Genomic DNA, 23,679 nt, shown 5'->3' on the forward strand with positions numbered 1-23,679 from the left:
TTGGCATTTATTATAGAGTTTGTAGTAGACTTTTTTTTTTCAATTGTGTCACACACCTTTGTTTGCTAAGGCTTGCCTTGAAAGCTCACAGCAGTCTTCAATGGCTGTCACTCAATCTAGCTTTTGTTGGACTTGGATGAGAATTAGCTTAGTGCGGAAGAGACGTTCCAGACAAAGGAGTGCTGTTGGGATCAGTGCTAATAGAGGCAATTACAGCCTGGGTTCAACGGGAATGTGTTCCCGGGAATGCTATTTCTTATATACTGTACATTATAAGCGACATACAGTAGGAGGTCTTCACTGGGGTATCAGTGATGGAATGACTGATATTTTCTGACAGAATACTTAAAATACAAATTAAAGAGAAAACAGTTTATGTTTAAATTACAGTTACAAAAGAAAGGCATACAATGTGGCTTGCAGCAATACTTTTGGTGCTTGTGCAGATTAACCATTGTCATTCAATGACCGGGGGGGGTAAAAATCACAAAAGTTACAAAATAAGGTCACATAATAATTGATAATAGTGCAATAGAAATTGAATAAAATAAACTGAGACAAAACTCAGTATAAATAGAGCTGCTATGTGTCCAGGGTGTATGCAATATATTATGTCCAAGTAGTGCAGTATGCCGAATACAATGAAAACTGTGTGTCCATGTAGCCATTACTGGTGATTTGCTGAAGGAACTGCAGGTTAGCTATTTAGCAGTCTTATTGCCTGGAGGTAGAAGCTGTTCCGTAATCTGTTGGACTTTGACTGAATGCTTCGTTTCATTCTGTGCACCGAACACGCTCTGTGCTGTACAGATACAGACTGGGGTAATAGCCTGTCAGCCAATAAGACAAAAGGCAGGTGAAAAATGCTATGGGAGACCCACATCAAGTGAGAAGCACTCCACAGCACCCTGCTCAGGTATTGTGGTGCAGAAGCTAAAATAGGTGCCTAGCATTACAAATCTTCCAGAAAATACTTCTGCATTTAAAAATGTAAGCCAAGAATGTATTAAACAGGACAGGCACAGAACAGGAGAGATGGATGAAAAGACAGCTGGATATAAAAAGGTGAAACAAGGAATAAAATCGAGAATAGGGGAAGCAACAAATCCAAATGAGATGTCTTTCCTGTCTGGGGTAACGCATAGCTGGGATGCCTGGCACCTGCTGCTATGTGGTCAATAGGTCAGTGATCAGTGAATTCCTCCTCTAATACAAACAGAACCACATGTGTTTTTTAAATACTGCGTCAAACAGCCTCACTCTGACGGCTACAAATAGAGCAATCAGCACAATTATCATACCATCATGCCTTGATCCCCCCGAAGGGACTCAAAATTGCATCTAATTCGAGTGGTCGACTTTGAGGAATCAAAACCTTTGAAACTATGTGCTGCTGCAGCATGTAATTTCTAGTACAAGTGAAAGGGTAAATTTACTGAAAAGGCTTCTTGGGTCATTGATCATGCTCATACTGAAAGGTCCTATAGCTTACCATTGTGCGTGCATTTCTATTTGCTTTTATGTTTAAAATGAGGGCCCTAATTCAAAGAGAAGACTTCAAACACGGGTCCTCCATGTTCTGAAAATGTCTGTGGACTCATGCTCTCACACAACAAGATGGATAATAGCACACTCCTTTTACCACAGAGAACTGCACTCTAGACCGTGTGATTTCTACATCAGTGATTTAAGGGCTCACTCATCTGGTCTTGTGGACAAACACTCTTAAATTCACATCCACTGGTTATCCCAGGCATTGTTATTTGACCAAGATGATCAGGGATACCTCTGTTAGTCCCATCTGAGCCTCTGATTTAGGTTCTGTGTACACAACAGGGTGTAGTAAAAAAACCCAAGCAGCTAAGTGATTTATAGATTTTTAGTGTCTCTGGCTGAGGAGACTAAGTCAGTTCAGCTCCATCTCCACACTGAACCATTCCTCCGAGACACTGAGTCACTGAACAGATGCATTCAGTGTTTAAACCCCCAACAGTGAGGGTTAACATAGAGACAGGACCACTAATCACAAAACCATTTAACAGTGCCCTGACTGACAGAGTGATGTACTGTATTGCTGTTCTTGGTCCCCAGGGATTAGAGGGATCATGTCTAATTAGTTCCCTGAGAACAGTGATTTGTGAGATCTATGGAGAAGTCATAAAAAGGTAAATGGAGACACATACAGAAACTATTTCATGAAGTTATCTCAGCAAGCTTTGAAAACATTGCTTTGCAAACTTTTGTATTACGTAACAAAATGGATGAACTGCTGTGTTGCGTATACAGAAATCATTCTAAGCACTGAAAGAAGCAAGTGGCACCAATATACACAATCTGGCTCAGAGCTGTATTTCAGAGAGCTTTTTCTTCGTAAGAGTGGTGTCTCAGGCTTTAATGGTGCAGATCGAGACGATTCTTAGAAAAATATTTCACTACTCTGCAAACACAAGAAACATAAGATCAGATGAGGACTAGACAGGATAAACAGCCTGCTCTATTTTGTTACCATTTGTACACTCTTTGTTAAAAGCAACTTTCTCTGGAGTTCAGTTGTTTTGCCTCAGGACAGCATATAATGGGGTCCAAACCTCAGCTCCAATTCTGACCACCAGCAGTCTGTTTTCCATTGCATTTCCTACCACTGGACTCTCCCCCTGTACACCACTGACCCCGGTCACTTCCCAGTCAGAGATCATCCGCCAAGGCTCAGCAGGTTTAAGGCTCTTTAAATAAAACATGCGTGACCTCAGACAAATTGCTGTCATGTCACTGCATGGTTGCTGTGCGGCTCAACAGGAAATCATTTTCCAGCTGCACTCAGTCAGCCAACTGACTGGCCGGATTGGCAGCGAAGACTGAGGCAACCCAGGGAGCAGCACAGCTCAGACAGCTCTTTGAATTTTTTTTTAGTTCCTTTACTTTCCACTTCACAGGCCTGTGTGGGAGAAAGAAGACAGCAATACTGGAGCACATCTCTAGTCATCAATTCTGAAGAGCCTTGAGTAGTTCTGACTGTTACACATTTAGAAAAATGTTATACTCCACTCGACTGGAGCCCAGGGTACAGAAAGAGGGGATGGGAGCCTAAGCTTCCTTTTTTTGTTTCTGTTTATTTCATGCACTCCGGTTTGTCCACAGACTCCTCTAATAGTGTCTGGCCACTTAAGAACATATGACATGTTCACTGAGGTCTTCCTCCTAGAGTTTCTGTCCCTCCTGCTGCTTTCACAACCATCATGAAAAGGCGCAGAATTTCGGTAGGCACATATACCTATGGATAAGACCCAGAGACCATTTACAGAAAGCCCCTACAGTACATTTACAGAATGCTTTCACAGGGGAAGAACCCTCCCACTTCAGAAGAATGAAGGTTACATTTCTGATGAGTTTAAGAAAGGAGAGCCAGCATGATGTGAATTCCATTAACCCAGGGGAGAAAATGCTTTCTGTCTAGCTCAGCTCAGGCCACATTTGAAATGGTTGTCTTAGCTTGCTTCACAAACACGGACAGCGTTACAAAAAATTCACCCCTCAATTTGGCACATGTCAAAAGTCGTCTTTGGCTCAGCCCAGGGTTAGGCAGCAGAAGAAGGCGCAGTGAGAAATAGCTCCCACTGTTTGAAAATACTGAAACTGTGTATGCAAAGGGACACTGTATTTCAGACCAGTATCTATCATGAATATTTCACTTTTTTCACCCAAGAAGGGGATCAACTCTCACTTTACACAGGATCCAAGTGCTAGTTCAACATGAGAGTCAATTAGCGAGTTAGACAGTTTGAACCTGTATTCCTATAGCTCTCTGACAGTAAACAGTGCTGGTGAAAAGATCTGTCTCCCCAGGGGCTCCCCAGAGAAGGAAATTTTATAACTGGCAAAAGTATCATACAGAGGGAAGTAACAACTTCTTCATTTCTAGCCAAGGAAGCATTAAATTCACTTAAATAACCTCACAGGGACTGCATATCTTGCTTTCAAATGTCGGTGCTGCAGCAAAGACAGTCTTGCTTTTGTAATGGAAATTCTTACAGAGTCTTAGGCAGACTGCCTCTAATTAAGAAGACGTCTTCCTAAAATTTAAAATCATTTGCAGCCCACTGGAGGCACTCTGGTACATTAATTATAAGACCTGGCTTTACAGTAGCTGGAAATCGTATTCAAGCCTTTCAACGCCTCCAGCTGGGGAGAAATCAGAGGGGTCTTGGGTTCTGCACACAACCACCTCCTGACCTGCAACATTTTACACCTCAGGAAAGAGCCCCGGTGCATAATATCCGCCCTTGACTCTGAGCTCCAGTCCCGACAGAGGCTCTCAGCATAGCCTCTGAGCTTGCAGCGATCGCTGCCAAGGGTAGGTTTGACTTCCATGAGTTCAAACCAAGACAGTGCTGCAATTTCAGCCTCATGGCATTATTCTGAGACTCAAAAGCCACCTTGCTGGGAGCTGTGAGAGATCAGGTGCAATATTGTCTAATATGTCTAATTAGTCTCGTCTTGATTAGTCTTCTTGGCCAAAACAAGTAAAAATTAAACCATTCCATTTTCGTTCCTTCTAACAGTGGGAGGCAAAAGAGGCCAAGACATGATTGCATATGTAATGCAAAACAAATAAGATCACAACTTCAGAAATAAATTGCTCAAACAAGGACATTTGAGAATGACAAAACTATACAGAGAACAACAAGCATGTTTCAGGACACAGGCATACAGGCCTAGTGTGGCCAATGTGCCTGAGAATAGGAGAGGGTCATTCTGGCGGTTACCCCATGGATCGCTCACCCTCGTTTCTTCACCAGGTGTCGTGACATATGTCTGACTCCTGTGTTGTGTTGCTTTGGTAACAGTCCAGGTCAGGCAGCAACATGGCACATGGGAAAGACACGGACTGATCACACTCGGCAGCTATTATTAGGAGGAGCCAGCTGAGCATGCAGGAATGGAGAGCATTTTGCTTTGAGAGGCTTAACTCCAGGCAGGATCAGTCGCTTCCTCTGTCTTAGCTAGAGCATTTGCTGCCATGCTGACAGCGGTCCTTTCCAGCTACGTATTTCAGCAAACATGGGGAAGAGTGAGGCACTTCTCCTTCCTGACAGATGTACTATAAAAATACAGTAAATGCGATAAAGCAAGGAATTCATGATCCAAATGAATAGAAATTGTGGCAAAGCAAAAAGCTTGCTTCCCTGCTCAGTTAAAGCAAGAAAAACAGATATAACAATGCAAATTTACAGTAGTAATCTTTGATAAGACTTACCTGTTTGCCTGCTAAAAAAAAAGGTAAGTGGGTGTGCTCAACATCTCAAGGCCAGCTATGAGTTTTGCATCCTTTATTGACATATCTTTATAGAGGTAAGTTACAAAACAACTTAACTTTCTGCTTGCCTCAAATACAATGTGATGCCCTCATGAACAACCACTCCCTTTAGGCAGTTATTCAGTGTGTATGAGATTATTACTGTCTTTATTCCCCTACATGCGTTCAACAGAGTAATGACAATTTCTGACATACTGCAAACTGCCTTTCGACATAGGAAAGTTTGTTAAGCAAAATGTGAGGTGATAAGCAGGTTTTGGACCACATCTGCTGAACCATTATTACTGAGAGTGAGAGTAACAACTGGAGATAGCTGGAAGGCCCAGTGTAGGGTAGAATCCCATCACGGTGACAGGACTGATGCACACTGTGGCAAGGGAAGGGCTGCTCAATGCAATGACCCAGGAAGCCTTAAAACTTCCTGGAAGTGTTCCAATCCAGAAAGTGATAGCATATGTTCATGCACTAGGGTTTATGAAGAACCTGTGGATATATTAAATAGACTATTACTGAAATAAGTTACTGCTGTTACAGATGCCTGCCAAAATCTCAAAACTTTGCACCTAGTCCAGGTTTTCTACAGCTTGCTCACAGTCAGTTCTTGGTATAGACCACAATGTGTCTGCTGTGCTGATTCCAGGCTGTCAGTGGAATCTTATGTTAAATTTAGGGCGGTATTTTCTCATGCAAATTCCTTAGCCTCCTGTTTCAAACACCAGGGACATGTAACAGCTTAGTGCCTACAAACACCTCAATGACCTTGCATGTGATTGCTAATCAATCCCTAATGATCCTAAAGTAATGGTGGCTCATAAACAGACTGATCTCCAGTGAGTGCAGCTGTAGCGGGGCAGTCTGTCAGAGTCAGAAGGAGAGTGGGGTGACTGTGCCAGTGGAGTGCAGCGATGCTGCACACTCTTGAAGAGACGGGGGCCTGCTGTGCCCTGGCGGCTGGACACAATGTGACCCACACCCTGCTGCTCGGTACACAGCACCAAGGGGAGGGGGGCACAGTGGAGAGGAGGCTCCTGGAAGGCTAAAAGTCACGTTCACTTTGCATCTGCTCTGATCTGAAAAGCCCAGGGCTGACCCTGGTCAAGATCTCTAACTGCGCTCAGTATTCCCCAGCAATAAAACGCTCATTACAGCCCATCGCTTTGACATGCATGGCCTCTCTAAGCCCTCTCGTGAGTAAGCACACAGAAAGATGGAAAATTTGTCTTTTGTCTGCTTCCAAATTGTGGTGCTACCTCTTAATTAGGAAGGCACTGAAAGTGCCTGTCTGCCATCTCTCATTAGGTTCCTTTAACTGTGGGGTCATTATGGACCAGCTGGGGGTGGAGACGTTGAATGGAGCCACAGTTACTGAGGAGCACTGGGCAGGGACTCTACCAGCTTGCAGACTAGGAGATGAATGAAGCCACCGCTAATCTTTTTTTACCAGCCCACTTTGACGCTTTAAATCTCAATTCACCTGCGAAATCTACTGCCAGACCTCCGCAGTAAGGTGAGGTGTGGGCTTACGTAATTGTTCTTTTAGGGTGTGCTTTCCAAGTCAATGGTTATAAAAGGGGGACAGTTTACGCTTTTTATAGAAAAGAGTAATAAATCCATGGTGAAAGCATATTAAATTATAGATAGATGTGGCAAAGCATAATAGAAACTATCAAAAACCACAGCAAGTAAAATGTGTATAAGCAGGCGTAAAGCTCCACTCTGCAGTCCTTAAGGCAGTCAGAGCTACACACAGCCACAGGAACGGCTGCAGGGCCGTGTCTCTAGCCAGCAGATTGACTTCTGAATGTTTTTCTTTTAATCTGCTAGAATATGCAGCACTAGAACTGACCTTTGCATATGGTTCTTTACAGATCGCAGGAGGCCATTTTTTCCCAAAGAGATCAGGGCTAACTACAGCAGAAATACTGTATGTGCCAGAACACCATTGTGCAATTGCAATTCTAGGGGTTGGATTACTTATAGTAGCAGCAGAAAGAGAAGTCCAGTTTTATAACCCTGATGAGAGGTGACAGATGTGAATGAATGTTTATTTCAAAGAATAGAATGGTGTGGTATAAAAGGATTCACGTTAATTTAAACACCTGCGTAGACCTTCAAATTATTATTTAATAGATCACTATATTAGAAGTGCCATTTCTTTCAAACACCTCAAAAGAAAAGTACACTCCCTCTAGATCCGATACTTTTCACTTAGTATGTTAATGTTGTTCAACATATCTAAACACGGTAATGTGCGTCAAAATAAGTCCTTACCTACAAGCAAAGGATCTAGAGGCAATCCAACAGGCTAGAAAAAAAAACAAAAGCAGCACTTGTTCTATTTTGCCTCTAGTGTTGCTCCACACACCTAAGATATTGTTTTTCTTTAAATTGTGAGATGCAAATTATATGCATTGTGGCAAGTTGAGGAAACCCCTTGCTGAATTCAAAACCCAGCCAATCCACGAATTCTGTGTCACCACTCATAAGGATAATGTTTTTGGTATAAAGAACAAAGAACATGGTAAGCAATGCTCAAGCAAGGTATTCCATATACTGCTGTTATTAAATAAGAATGTTGCCCTAATACTGTAGTTTGAGAAAACAAATCACATATTGCTTCAATAACACGGTTCTGTCAAAATACTGTTTCAAGCCAATTATTTTTTTTCCGGCATTCAAATTGACAACTGCCAGTAAGGTTGCCGTGGAAGTGCTGAACAGGAAGCAACACGGCGGACTTCAGGACGCAGGTCTAACCTGCGAGAACCTGTGGAAATAGCCCTAAAGGGCAGCGGTATTTTTAGTGCCGAAAACAAACAGCCCAGTGTAATGGATTAGAAATTGGTCTAGCTTAATCAATTTCACCCTTGAGTGTCATGGTGACTCTGAATTCCCTCTCACTGCTTTGGGCGGGACAAAAGTCTTCAGGCTTCAGTTAATCCCACAGTAAGTCAGAAGAAGTTCAAAAATAAATTGGTCAAAATTTGGTCAATCTTTTACCACCAAAAGCTAGGCTTATCAAATTTTCCAGTTTTACTAATTTTTCCTATACTGTTCCCACTGCTTTCACAATGCTTTCCTGCGGTCTACCATATTTTTTATTGGGTTTAAACAAACAGCACCCAATGTGGAACAGGTCTCACGGTGTTACACAAGACTGTCAGGGTGATGTTACTCCCATTAGGGTGCAGAGAGTTTCAGCCTCCTGTGCTGAGAGACTGGCCTTTTGGCACAGTGGGTTTGAGCACACTTTGTCTGAGCTGTGTGAGCTAGACAGCTGCCCGGGAGATGACAGTATAAATCGGGGGTCTGCATGTATGATCGTTTCATAACGTACTGCGGCAAAGGAATACTCTGCTAGTTACTGGAGGAGAGCTCTACATCAGGAATGCCAGTTGAAACCCCACAGCCCCCAAGTCCTCCTGCTGCAGTCAATCACATCGCCCAGTATTTAAAAGAGCACCGTACCCTGGTTCGCTGCTTCCCTGCTCCCAGCACCTCTCACACTCTGTCAATCAGTAACTGCCCTGCAGGGCTGTGGCTTTATTACAGGAGATGTGGCACAACAGGGATTTTTATCTGCTTCCTGTTAAAGTGTAAATCACCATGATGGGGAAGCCTTGGCTCCCTGTACTGTACAGTGCCCTGCCCTATTAAAATGAGCAGTCTTGACTGCAGCAGGACACAAAAGCAGATGCCAAAACAGTTTGATATTGTGAATAGTGCAGGGTCAGGAGAAGGCAGCTGGCATACAGTGCCAGCTATACAAGAACTGCTGTGAAATGTAAAAAACAATCACTTACAGTATGTGGAAAGAAGGAACGAGGGTGTTCACTGTAATATGGCCAGGCTCTCTTTTGGGATGGTCAAACACTGCCCTGAAAGTATCACTGAAGCATAGTAGCTAGACCTATCCAGGAAACATGGCTTCCTTATCTCTTAAAAATATGTACATTCACTGTGACCCCTGTCTCCCCACTCAGAGACAGCACTGTGCAAGAATGCCAGTGCACCATGGAAGAGATCATCCTAATCTCCCTCTGTCCCCCAGCTATTCCTTGGCTCACTGATCGTGCAGTTTGTCGTCAGGGGTTGAGCAGAATGGGTATTAAAATCCCTCCTCTCTCTGGGCCCTTAAATAAGCAGTATTCCAGTCTGCCTAGCCAAAGGGGGGAATTAAGGTGCTGGCAAGCTTTCATACACACATGCATGCTCTAGGAGAGAGGAAACTCTCAGTGGAGGATGTGGCAGCAAAGAATTTCAATGGCTGCTGAACATCTTGGAAAAACAGCCCCCGGACCAAGCTGCTGCTCCTCTTCTCTCTCCTGGTAGGGTTACCGACCCCGTGCGAGGCAGTCTCCCTAGGGACCCAGGCTGAGCTCAGCTGTCCTCCTCAATCTGTCTTTGCCCTGCTGTTAGAAATGAGGGCCAGGTTCCTCCAACAAAAGGCTTCCACACAGCTCCTTCCATCTCTCTCGAAAGTGAAGTCATTGAACATGCTCCTGTTCAAATCTCAGCTGCCTGTTCTGAAGGTAAACCATGGTATATTTAAAATGGTCTCACGGTTTTAGCACATTGTTCCACTGCATTTTGCACTAATTTACTTTGCTTTATTGGTTTGCCTTTCTGAGGGTTTACCGCTTGTCAGCATGTGTTACTAGTTTCGTGCTAACACTCTGTGATAATACTGCAGCAAATGTTTGTAAGTACCATGGGATACCCTGAAAGGTTACTGACGTTTCCCCCCTGATATTTCATAGAGAAACAGGCAGAAAAAAACACAGAAAGATTCCAGGGAGGACACCGCTTTCTCTCTCAACGCTGAAATTATTTGCAAATGTCTTGAAAATCTAAATTATTTTAAATCCAACATTGTACAAAATGTTCAAATGATCAGACTTATTTAAAGACTACTTTATTGAAAGTGTTTCCAGATTAGTATTATTAGAAAGAAACTGTAATTATTTAAAATGTTCCCTTCACACGCACTGCAAGCAGTCCTTCAGATGGAGCCGAGTTTCTAATCCCTGTGCTCTCGAATAAGCAGTACTTGTCAAATATACGAAGCAGCTGCTAAACTACTAAAGACTGTTTACTGCCCTCACAACCGGGAATAAGAGATGGGCAGCGTTTTTCTTTTGGCCTGGCAAAACACAGCAAACTGAGACAGCTTCTCAGGCGCATGTGAACCTGTCCCGTTGGGGATCTGTCAATACCGAGATTTATAACTGTCGTTAATAGCCCTTGTGTAGGCCGAAATGAGAGGAGCTGGGCATCGGCCTGTTTATCTCCCACAAACAAACCCACTGGCAGTGTTTATTTAACTGGGAGACTAGAGCAGATGGGTTTCTGGCCGCCCTGATGATTAATTGAAAGTACAGTAGAAATGCTTGCGTTGAAATTGTAATCCGGGCAGTTAAGACTTGAAAGGAGAGTGGGGAGGGGAGACATGAAGAATTAAAGTGCCCGTAAACACATGGAACTTCCACTAGTATGGTATCGCTCCATCAGTCCGGCTGCTCACCCGGCACGAACATACTACATTCCTGGCTTCATATAAACTCGCACAAAATATCTAACACATATTAAAGGCTGTAATTCAAATAAGTGTGAAAGATGAAAAAATATAAATTATACTTATAATAAAAATCAGAAATATATCAGAAGTAAATCCTTCAGCACCAAGTGTAATTTATAATCATGAGGATGCTCAAAAAAAAAGTTTCTTTGATGGAATCCTTGTTCCTGGCTGTGTAGTGTTTGTGTAACAGCCAATGTCTGTGATTTGTGAGTGCGGTGTATCAGATATGAAGATGAAGAATTGATACTGCCCTTGCCTGGCCTCAGCGAAGCCCCGAGAAAAGATCCAGAGTGTTTTTCCAATGCAGCGATGTGTCCAGACTCTCGGTGCGCTCTGTATTTACAGAAGTTTGTTTTGGCGAGGCAGGTTTCTCTCTAAAACGGCTGCCCTGCAAGGGGATCGCATTTCCGTACTTCAGTCATCATTTCTCCAATTGCTTGCTATGTTTTCCAGAATGCCACAGCTCAACTGCGCTTAGACCCCAGGGAAACACGGCTTACATTTCTCCACATTCCTACAGTATTTCTTTTCATCGCTGCTTTCCTTTGGAGGAAGGGGTCTGCATTGCTTTAGGGTTTTTGTTTTATAATTTTTAACCATTTCAATTTACACATTAAAACAGGCCAGAGAACGAATGCTCTCTTCTAGTAAAACAACAGTTAAAGGTTCTTGCACAGTTTTCTCCAGCCATTTGGACTCCAGCTAATTAGCTTTAACTTTAACTAATATGTAGAGGCTAAGAGGGAGAATGCTTTTTTCATGGGAAGGGATTTCAGTTTTATTTAGTTTCTTTTGGAGTAAAAAAGAATAATAAAACTTTTGGCCCCTGCTGATTTTTTTAATGTCAAGGAAACTAATGTTAACTAATGTCTGGCTTCGTCTATGCAGAGGCTAATGATAAATTACTGGCATCCACACTGCCTTGACACAAAAACAGGCCGCGAATCCAAGAACTGTTCTAAAGCAAACACACTCATGCTCGTTCGTGTATAAGTCAATTATTCTGTATTATTTACGTCACATGAGCATGTAGTGAAGAGACAAAACCATCTAGCTCATTCGGTAGTTAGTAGCAAATTGATCAAAGGTCCCATTCAGCCAAATTCCAAGGATAACACGTTTGAATTTAATGGCTAAAATACTAATACAGAGTTGCAGTATCAATAAGAATTTGTATAAATTTCATTTATATAATATTTTGATTCCAAAGCATCTCAAAGAGATGAAGAGCAGCACCCACTTGAGTGAAGCGTGGCAGCTGTTCTGCACCAGCAGACTCAACTACACAGCACATCATAGGGAGGAGTGACAAACCTCTTCACCAGCTGGGTTAAGGGGGAACATTACATAGGCCAGATAGTGCAAGGGCAGAGTGGAATTTAGTCAGAACAACATGGTTAATACCCTCCAACACTTACGAGTCTGCAACACTTACAACACACTGTCCCATTGGATAGAAAATACAGGCTACTTAGTGGTCCACCAAGACCACTTGCAGCAGCAGCCTGAATTTTCTTCCCGTCTCCTGTACCAACACTAACCAATCCCGGCATTTTTCTTCTGAGATATGACAAGATTAGGATAGAAAGTTCTAACAATGCTGTCATTGCAAAAAGCTGGTGTGGTGTGACAGATTTCAATCATTGTGAAGGAGAACAGGACATACTACTACAGGAGGCACAGAAACTGACAGCCATTTTCTCCAGAGTGCGCCATTCACTTGTTTTATTTGTTTTTTTTTTACCTGAGGTGATTGCTAAAGCATAGCATCCTGCATGAGAATCCCTGGAAAGGAGGCCAAGACCGCAGGGAAGCTGTATAAGCACACAGGGATGATGAAGAGGACACTCTTACACTAGGGTGTGAGCAAGTTGATTTTAGCTGGCAGTTTCAAACGTCACAGACTGATGATTTCAGGAGCTGCTTCTATGATATGAATAAATATCACCAGAAAGAGAAGAAGGTGGGGGCGTAAAGGAGTGCAGGCTAGGTTCAAACTCAGTGTTCGACCTTTATTCTGGCAGAAAAACAGAGCAATGACAGACTGTTTCTGAGAGCAACAGAAACCAGTTAACACCTGGCCCTTTGTCCTGTTACTAGGTGATGCAAATCACAATACAACAGGAAGAAAAAAAACAGTGTATTAGGTTTCAGTCACAAGAGTCACAAGAGTCCGACAACATCCAGTTACCTGATCCTGGTCTCCAGCCCTCTACCCCATCCTCTCAATAACCCATCCCCGTGCTGCTCTCTTGTCTGGGGAGCAATGGCAAAATTTCGACAAGTATCAGAGGAGTTACAGGATCAATTTCTTGATCAGATTCCTTGACTTACAATAAAATGCACACATTACCTTAAACCACCAAACTTAACTTTCCACAGATAAATCCCATTTAAGGCATTAATGAAATCATGTTTAAACACAAAAGCAATGCAGATCCCAAGTAATAAAGAGAAGTCCTGGACTGAATTATGTGTTTGTTTCTGTCGTACTACACTGTTTCGGATGGTGACTATGCTCACAGTTTCTGGCACACATCAACCGAAGGAGGGACCTTGAAGTCCCAGTCCGTCTGGACTTCAACCTTGTCAAGAAGGCTTTTTTTTGCCAATGGAAATATCAATAGAATATCTCTCACACCAGCAGACAAGCAGCAAGGCAGGAGGATGTGCCTGGACAGTTGAACAAATCGGAGATGATTCATGGCCGCGCTTGGGGTTTTCATCACGCCCAGCCAGGGCAAGGAGGCATGTCAGCAGAAGGCAGTCATTCCCTACGGGTGTGCTAGGCTGCTACTTACACGTGCTGCAAAAGCTACAAAACAGCCCGCGCCCCACTGATTAATGGGACATCTAACAGGCAGCTCCCCCTGAGTCCTGGTTTATCCAGTGTATTAGAATGGGTACTAAATTACAACTGTGCTGGAAAGTAAAACAATATCATGACGGTGTTCGCAGACACCACAGCTTTCTAAATGCACAGGACAGATCCATGACACACGCCTCTATTTTCACTTTATTACGCACCAACAGTTTGGAATCGCCCACTGATTAAGACTCTTTTTCAGCAACAATGCCTGTACCTACACGGGGAGAATGAGGACTGGCAGACCATCTCTGAAGTGCTCTCCTTCCGAATGCACTCATCTTTTGATATGCTAGGAGCTCCACGGTGCCTTGCAGGAAAGCTGGTGTTAAAGAGAGAAGCAACACTTCTCCCGCTTATGCCTCTGCAAGCTCTCAGCTCTCAGGTTATCAGGTTCTCCGAAAGTGCAGAGGACCCACTTCTAATACCCACAGACCCACAGACTAATACCCACATATACCTGGTGTATCTCTGCCACTTGTGGAACCTCAGTCATTGATGACTAGTGACTTGTCCCAAACTCAAACCAGCGGAAATCAAGAAGCGATTCTCTCTCGTGAAGTAACAGGCATGAGAGTCTGAGCATCAGACAGACCGTGCTGACACCACTCATTGTTGGGGTAACTGGATCTGGAGCCAGGGGTGGAAATCACTGGGCTCAAGCAATGGAAATCCATCACTCTCATTTTTAATGAAGAAAATGCCAGAGGATAAGATTAGAGGTTTTGGGTCTTATTCACACAAAAAAAGTTTTAACGATGTTTTGAAAAATGAAAAATAAACTCCTTATGTTTCAAAACCAAAAACAATCATGAATGCTCAAAAAGAGTCTCTTTCAGTTTGCATCACGGAAGACTGATCTCACAATCTATCCCTTTACTGTGTTGATTTTTGTCGTAGGAAAGGAGAGTGTTTCAGGAACAAAGCCTGTTATATCATTATAAAAACAGATTTTGGATAGTTTTGTGATTCTCTTCTTAACTACTGTTTACAAAGTGATGCTTAATTGCAGTTTGTCGGGTAGATAAATTTCCCTAAAACAGGAATATGTCCCTATGTTAAATTGTGTGAAGTGTGAAACAGCAGAGTTTAACCCGTTGCAAACCCGTTAACCTGATTCTGCCTGTTCTTTTGATTCTAACACGATGGTGGTACTTGCTTCAAACACAAATGTGTTTTTCTATCAGTTTTTTTCCTTTCAATGACTACTCTGTAAGCTTCAGTGCCTTTCTTGTGCAGAGCCCATTTTGTGCAGTCACCTCCGATTAGTGAGTGTGAGAATGCTTTGTTGCTATTTTAAGTGGGCTCAGAGAAAATTATCTATCAAATTCTTCTGTGCTTGGCATCCATTGAACTATGCTTTCATCTCTATGATGAAAAAAATACACTTAACTCCCCCTTGTCACGTAGCTAACTGGTCCTTGAAAATGTCTGCATTAACAACATAGAACTCCTGTTGAATAACACCGTACAGCTCTTTATCTATCTTCACCCTTAACTCCCTAGTATCAAACACAGTTAACCAAACCTCACTATCAACCCTTAAGCGGTTGTATTAGCACAACCTGATAAGGGCAGGCTATTTTCGCAGTTGGAAGGTTGGCTCTGGCTGGTAAAGGTATTTGTACTTTACTTGGGACTGGTTTAAAAACAAACCCGTTTCATTTAAAAAAAAATAATTTTATGAAACAATAAGGGATAAAAAAAAACCTACCTGCACAGGTCTGAAACGGATGGTGACAGGTCTTTGCATTGAACAAGCAACACTATAGGAAATGCAACAGTGGGTTCCCTGTCTTACCGTCGTAATCTGATACTATAGGCAAGGCTTTGTTGAAGAATTATTTGCAATTTGGGTGATTAGAAATGTTACAGTCACTTTAAACGATGCCCCAGTATGTTAAGGTCAAGCAACGACATGTGAGAAATAAAAATCAAATCTTTAATTGTACAACTATTTTGGCAAATATTCTTTGCGTAAAATGCACACATTGAATCTAGAGCCTGGGGTGGAAATTCTGTAGGGCACTGTCAATTTTAATTACTATTGTGCAGGCATATACTGAACACTTACAACACATAAAGTTAAATATTACACCCAAATGAGTTCTTTTGATTGTTTTAAACCATACGTAATAGCAGATCACACTCAAAAATACAATCTGTTTCAGTGTTTTGTTCAGTGAAAGAGCAAGTAAGACACTACCTGCACAAGTTTGATCACAAGATTAATGAGTCATAGCCTATTTTACAAACCATACATGTGAAGTAATGACGCTTGACATACACAGTGCTTGGCGATGGCATACTGTATAAACAAGAGCATACAAAATCAGAAATGGACTGATCTGCCTTGCAACAGTTTTACTTTTGCTGATATGATCTCTCAGAGACTGCCAGAAGATTGGCACTGAATCATCCGAAATAGCTCCTTCAAACTGACACTGTCACTGAGCAAGACCGCAGAGCTGCTCTTGGTGCAAAGTCGGGCCTGTGTTTACAAACACTGGCACCTGGCTAACAGACCACCTCAGAGGGGGCAGCACCTGCCTCCTGCTGCACAAACAGGGATACTCTTACAGCACATTCTGGCCAGACCTCCTGACTTATATCCAGCCCAGACAATACGTCTGGCTACTGCCAGCTGTCAGGGAGTGGGAAAGTATGGAGGATACCAAGAAGCAAGTTCTTAGAGAGCAGCTCCATGGATAATCCAGGCATAGACATTATGAGGACTAGAGTAAAACAAATTGGATGAATATAGGTACTTATGAGTACAAAAGACATAGTCTGCATTATGTTACCAGTACATTAACATTTCAACAGAGATAGAGCCTGCTGCTTAGGGTTCAAACTGCTTTGCGGTGGGAGTCTTAATTCCAGGCCTGAATACTACACCACAAACCTGCCTAGCCATGCCCCAATACTGCACTGGCCTGTAGGATCAGACAATGTGTGCTTGATGGAGAACTGCTTCAGTATCATTCAGCAGTGTGGTCAATGTTGAAGTAGGACTTGTGCCGTGACAAGATATTTGTTACCTTTCAGGCACAGTAAGACACTCGCAGGGCTGCACCTATCCGCTGAGGAACAGACAACACTGCACAGAAAGCAGCTGTAAATGTGCTCTAAAAACTTAAAGGTACAGAATTACTCATCCTATCACATATGATTGTACTGTTAGAGGGGAAAAACTAGCCTTTATTTCCTTTTTACAAATGTGTTTTGTGTTTTTGTGAAAGGCTAGGTTTCTTATTATTAGGAGACCTCAAGGGGGTTAAGTGATCCCTTTACTTTACCTCTTACAAACCTGAGGAAAACATTCAGTGTGATTAATGCAGTGAGTACCGAACCCAAGCTGTAATAAGATTCCTGGCATGCAGGACTGTGACATAATGTCTTGTTAATGTTAATGTCAGGAGTTATGACTAGAGCAAAACAATGCTTTCTAAAAAAGCTAGGTGAAGAAATAATTTTGGCATAAAGATCTGTCGAGCTGCACTTGATCATATACATAAGGTATTAATGAGAAGGTGAACTACTTTTGAGCTCCAGTTACAAGTGGGGCAGCGGTGAATTTCATTATAAGATAAAAGAACAATCAACTTGTTTTGTTGTTGTCTTGGGGCTCAACTGCAGGACTTCAATTGACTGACAAGTCACCACACACTTCACTTCTGACCCTGTAGGGACACGATCCTGGTGCGTTTTGTCTGGTAAGTAGCTCAGGCCACTTTGCTTCCACAGAGCAGATCCTATCACTGAAGACAGAGCTGAAGGTGTTTGTAAGTGGTAAACAGGCAAGCTGTAAACACATATGATCATCCAGCCCACCCAGAAGAGAGCAGAACATGCCTCTCTCCTCTATGAGTGGAGAACAGTGCGGGGTTACAAAGAGACAACATTCTCATCAAGATCACAAGTGATATGGAGCAGCAAATCCACAGATAACCCATGCTTGGAGACCCCAAGAGGAACTTGAGAAGTACAAGACCACCAAACAAATCCATCCAAAACACAAGGAGACCCAATTAAGGTTCTAATGTCACAGGGGTGTGCACAGGCCATGGGCGCCATGTAATCTTACCCAAAAGTTCTGGGCCCTGAGCAAATCAGGCTCGGTGCTAGTCGGGATCCCATTATATTTCATCTCACAGCTCTTCATGCACTGTGCTGAACGTCTAATTAACAGCATGAATGGCTGTATTTATCCTGGGGAAGGGGCCCTGGCACAAGCAAGGCTCTCCCTTCAGTGCCCGTCCCTGATCAGGTTACCTATGACTAATGAAACTCGCTGGTGGAGAGAGGGAAGGAGAGGAAGAAAAAGAGAAAATGGGGGGGGGGGAGTGAGCATGGAAGATGGAAAGAGAGAGAGACGAAGGAAAGAGAGAGTGACAGAGAGAGTGGGAGACAGGTGGCCCGCAGTCTCACTCAGCACTGGCAGTGCGGCTACTCTCCTGGGGATAGATGTGCAAAGCTCTACTCGTTTTTTCTGTTAATACAGAGCTGGCAGCTTCAGGATTCTTGCTCGCTCACTCTCCCAGACAGCTCGGCGCAGCACGACAGATCATATTGCAGCACTTCAGGCTCCAGCTGTCACTCAGCACACAAATAATGGGTGGCGCTTAGTTAAATCCACCACTGTGCCATGGGCATCGCTGCATGCCCTGTGGTTCTGGCTGGCTTTGTAAACTGGGTGGCAATCTTAAATCACAGCAAAGGGGCAGATTTTTTACCACGGTACATTTGAAAACAGGAAGGGTGTGTATTTACAGCAACAATAAACAATCTTTCCTCAAGCAGGAGCTACAAAGTGGACATAAGAAGTGGCCTGGAGTGCTCGATCCTCAAAAATGAAATGATAATTTTTACGCGCAGGCAAGGTGGAACAGAATGTGCAGGAAACAACACACACCAGCTCTGCTTTACGATCACAGACAAAACAAAAGCATCCTTTTCCTGTTACTGGACTAGCAGGCCAGTTGAAGGTGATGAACTCTGCAGCAACAGCGCCGGGCCAGCAGCTAACAACAGGATTTTTTATTTCATGACATTTTAAACCCAAGTCTTGGGATGAAAACAAAACGCCTCTTTTCTCTCCAGTTCCTCATATATTTAAGTGAATCAAAGAAAGCCTCAGTTGGATGCAGCTGAAAGCTTATATTCATTCCCAAGCCCATCATGAGCCTGAAGAATGCACATGACTTGAATCAAACTGTAAAGAAATTTATTTTTTTGAAGATGACTTTTTTAATTTTTTCAAAATGTAGCATCACCCTATTTAAGAACCAAAGCCTCTCCTAAATGATATGGAAATGCAACAGACTGTAGTGTCGAGCGCTCTCAGCCACAGCACCACTGTGATATCGGTTTCATCTTTCCTGGTTAACAAATTGCACTGCACCCGCCGGAATGCCAAACATCACGGATTGGGGACGAAAATGGAGCAAAGATCTTTAAAATCCCATCTGAGGATGTCTTAATCCAGAAATGAAGTATAGCAAAAAGATTGAACTGTTTTGTGCTTTTGTGAGCATCCACCCGCAAGACTTAAATGTAATCACAGCATGAGCGTCACTGCCAGAAGCAGACGATAATTACCCATCGTGTGACTTGCTGCTTTGGAGTCAGTCTGGACAGCAGGATTCAAAAGTTCTGACCCTTTTTTAAAGTTAATATGGGAGGATGCCATAAAACACTGCTACAAGCAGGACCTGGTGAACAAATTACAACAAAAAACATATAAACATTTTGGCAGTGTGGAAGTCTAGGGTGAAAAAGTACTGAGCAGCTTTAAATAAGGGGAAGTTGTGCCTTCAGTATCAAGTGTAAGATCTCAAACAAACACAGAAATTACAGAGTATTTTTTCAGTTCATGTATTTTTTCCCATCCATCATCAGAAAGACATTTATTCCTGTAAGGATCATGGCAACCTGGAGTCTATCCTAGGAGCACAGGATGCAAGGCGGGACTGTAGCCTGGAGAGGACGCCGGTCCAGCACAGGACACACACGAGGACAATTTAGCCGAGACGGGTAATCTCTGGGAGGTGGGAGAAACCCACATGGACATTGGGGGGAATATGCTACAAACAAAATACAGGCAGGATGTGTTCCAATCTGAAATTGAGCCCAGAACCCAAGAATGTTGAGGCAGCAGTCACATATCTCTTATTTAAAACAATTAATATCTCTATCCAAGAACAATTCTGCCCATTTAACACAGGGTGTGCTTTTTTTATGATCAATGACCTGCGATTTCCACAGCTAGGGAAGTTACATAATTGCTCTTCTCAGCTCCTGACTTGGTACTTACTAGGGCTAAACTACCTTTGTAGTGCCCGAGTGTGGTTCTTTACTTCCAAGAAGTTCTGAAAACGTAAGTGCTGACATGCTGTTTCTAACTCGCCTAAAACACGTTTGTTGTTTTTTAATTAAAGTAAAACACCAGAGAAGTGAATAATTGGCAGTCTGGAAACGTGGAAATGACTTCAGTCTTGGAAATTTGTGGCATTTTGATCAACCCTACTCTGGGGTTAATAAAGAGAGGCCTGCTCTATGAGGCAAGACTGATATTACTGCCGAGCCAGGATGAAAGCTGGCTCTGGGTTTGTGTAGCATGAAAAGGGTGTAGCATGCTGCTTTCATCCCGTTTTATAAGACAATTACTCCTACAGATTATTGCTCTAATGCAGACTCTCCATTTGCCCCAATCCTTAGGAGCTGTGTGAGGCCTGGTCAAACATTAGCTCAACTGCTCCTGGCCTTCCTGTTGGAAAAGTACACAGCGTCTGTTCTGTTCTTAGTCCACGTGCTTACTGTTAGACTTCAAGGTATATTATAGGAACATGCTATACCTCACACTCCAAAATCCCACTGCACACATTTTCCTGTTTTTATAAGGTCAAAGCTTCCTGCTGAAGTGCAAACAAAACATAGTGGAAGCTTTTTTCTGACAGAGATATGTAATTCATGAGTGTGACAGGAGCAGAAGGCTCTTTGGTTGCTTGTTAACACACTCATGCAGAATGAAGGAGTACAAGAGAGGATCTCTACCTGTGGTTTCCTTTCCAAAGAGGAAACGGAGTAAGTTCAGACATCAGGAAATGGGACAAAATACAAAGACCATGAGTTACAGACAGGGTTTTGATTCCAGTTTCAATGTTCAAGGACTCCTGTCTGAAGTCAGGCTTACTCAGCTCTGTGAGCCGTGGTCCTGCATCAATGTAATGCAATGGGTAATGCAAACAGGATACATTTTTAGGGTATATCTGGAAGGCAATAGGATCATCAATCTGAATCTCAAAATGTGCACTGCAGTGGTTGCACAGCTGGAAAGTGAAACCCAAGTGACCAGAGCATGAACCCATGAACTCTTGAGCTTGCAGGAAAAGTACACTATCAGCAGAGCCGTCACGCTGCTGACAGTGACTCAAGCCTGCTGTATGAGAAGGTGGGGGCCCAGCTGGCTGCTGGGTCCTGCTGTGAATCATCTGAAAGTCTGGAGCTGCCAGCTCCCTGTGGCTCAGTCTTTGCAGACACGTTTCACCTGAGTACATTTTTAATAGGTATTTACCAATACCTTGCTTGTCATGTTGCAGATCCACTGCAAGAGGGATGGTGGAGTGGAGTCTTGAGAACAAAAATGGATGTGTGAATAACAACAGTTTATGGCTGATCTCCTGAAAATGACCACTTTTTCGTGAAAGACAAGACTCTTTTAGCCTGTGCTGCTGAGCCTCTGTGCATCTAATCGGTTCTACATGTGACAAAACACTCTCTCAGCAGCACAATTCATTAATTCCCCTTTTCACCATGGGTATGCACTTTACCTTAAAAGCGCTGAAACTTCAAAGTAAAATAAAACTAACGTGGGTTAATTTATCATATTGGATATCATCAAATGCATTATTTTATTCTGCATGTGGAAATATTTTTGACGAGTGGCCACAGCTCTCCTGCAGGGCAGCTCTCCCAGAGTCACTTAGGAGCCTACTGCCTTCTCTAGCAATATGCTGTACAGGTTTTATCCAGTTTACAAAATCCTAGGAGCTGAATTTTTCCAGAGTGAGACAGCTGTGTCCCCTGTGCAGTGTGCCTGAATTTCCTTGCTAACTGCCCCCCAGAGCTGCACAAGCTTGGCCTCCTGAGCCAGCCTGAACGAGCCAACAGATGTGCGAGAGAGAGAGGAAATATGAATATTGTGGAATAAATACCGAGAGGTATCGTCTTTCATCTTTTGGGTTCTTTGCGTCTGTAACTCCCGGCCGGCTGACAGCTGCTCTTTGTGGGACTGTGGTGAGATTAAAGCTCATTTAGATGGGGGGGGGGGCCTTGTGGCATAATGACACCTTTCATTCCAGTTTTAAGCCTGGCTTGATTTATTTTCATCACCGGACACAGAATTCAACAGCTTCCCATGTAAAGCAATGAGGAAACTGATTACCAAAGAGGTAATAACACTAAATGTTTCTCAGCCTGCTGCTTTCTACTTAAAAAAAACACGCAGCAAGCAGACCACCAGACAAGCCTCTCGGTCCACAGAGCAGGAGAGACTGTCGTTAAGAAAGCTGCTACTTTCCAGAGTGCTTTTATCAGAGAAGCTAATTGGTTTTACATTGCAGAACGGTTCAAACCTATTTCTTGTTGCACCACTGTGGGCTCTTAAATGTTAACACTGGGCTCTGGACATTGTAGACTTGTTCCCTAGTGAGCAATCAGGATACACAAAGCCTACAAAATGAAAGAAATATGAAAGCCCAGTCAAAGAATCCTTCTACACCTGCTTGACAGAAACCCCCCCCAAAATATCAGAAATTGCACTTTTTCCAGAGAAGGCCTTGCAGCACTCAAAGGTGTGAAAGGAAAAACCATTTTGCCTTGCCTGCAGAAACCATCATCATTTCAAACATTAAAAAGCCAATGTTATTGATAGTTTAACTGGACCTCCAATAAAGCATCTAGAATCCAACAACACAAAAGATGTTGAGACAACAAAGTACATTTTACACAGAATCTCAGAGCCAATATTTCAGATGTAGAGCTGCATGACTTATGAAAGACTGGAGTACACTCCACCGTGCTTTGGAAGAAAAATCTCTCCAAGAAAGAACTGAATCCAAGGAAGAAACGGAATGGGACTCAGAGCAGGGACTGACTCCAAGAAAAAGGATCCAGTAAAGGACACGGCACACACAATCGCTCACACCCTCGCCCTTCGACACTCTTTTATAATAAACCCTGCTGATTTACGACCCGCTGCCCCTAACAACACAACACCACTTGTTCCACAGTTCCTTTTACTTTTTAATGTTGGGAAGTTACGTCACTCTCACACAGTCTCCTCCTCTCACTCTAACCCTGGGACATGCTCAATTCATAGCCCAGAGCCTCAAGCCCTGAACCATCTGCTACGCCCACCTGTGACCTTCAGAGTCCCTGCTGTTCACAGGCTCCTTGTGGAAGAGTGGAGCAGGAGGGTGGGGGGGGGGTTGGGTTGGCGTTGCTGGTTTGTGATAATATTTTTCTTGATCTTTTTTTTTTGCTTTATGCTTTTACTAATGTTAAAATCTCCCAAAAACACATTATTTACCAAAAGGATACTCTTGGGCATTCTTAAAACAGAAAAGCCCCCCCCAAAAAAAAACATTAAGTAAACTCAATTAGAGGGATACTGCACAGTGTAACTCTTTCAGCGAGAGGCAGTGAGTGCCGGCAGAGGGCGGAGTGACGTCATGCAGGCAGAGCTCTGACACAGTGATTCCTTCAGCAGGCTGGGCCTGTGGCTCAGCCAGCCTCCCAGGAGAGACACTCTGTCAGAGAGCGAGCTGCAGCCCATTCATTACCTGCTTGCATGGGAAACAGCCTGGCTCCTTTACACAAAACTCTGCGACTGTCAGACTGACAGGCTGACCCCGC

At 43.2% G+C, this 23,679-nt stretch overlaps 1 protein-coding gene and 1 long non-coding RNA gene across 6 annotated transcripts in view; one reads left to right on the forward strand and one right to left on the reverse strand.

Moving 5' to 3' along the window:
- atp8a2 (ATPase phospholipid transporting 8A2) overlaps window positions 1–23,679 on the reverse strand; it is a 115,807-nt gene that overhangs the window by 52,232 nt on the left and 39,896 nt on the right. The gene's annotated exons all lie outside the window — the stretch shown is intronic.
- On the forward strand, window positions 9,470–21,996 carry LOC107076719 (uncharacterized). Its single transcript, XR_011189613.1, has 4 exons — window positions 9,470–9,846; window positions 16,810–16,903; window positions 17,401–17,477; window positions 18,565–21,996. It is a non-coding gene; the product is annotated as an uncharacterized lncRNA (long non-coding RNA).

This window comes from Lepisosteus oculatus, chromosome 5, assembly GCF_040954835.1.
Source record: "Lepisosteus oculatus isolate fLepOcu1 chromosome 5, fLepOcu1.hap2, whole genome shotgun sequence".
Classification (NCBI taxonomy): Eukaryota; Metazoa; Chordata; class Actinopteri; order Semionotiformes; family Lepisosteidae; genus Lepisosteus; species Lepisosteus oculatus.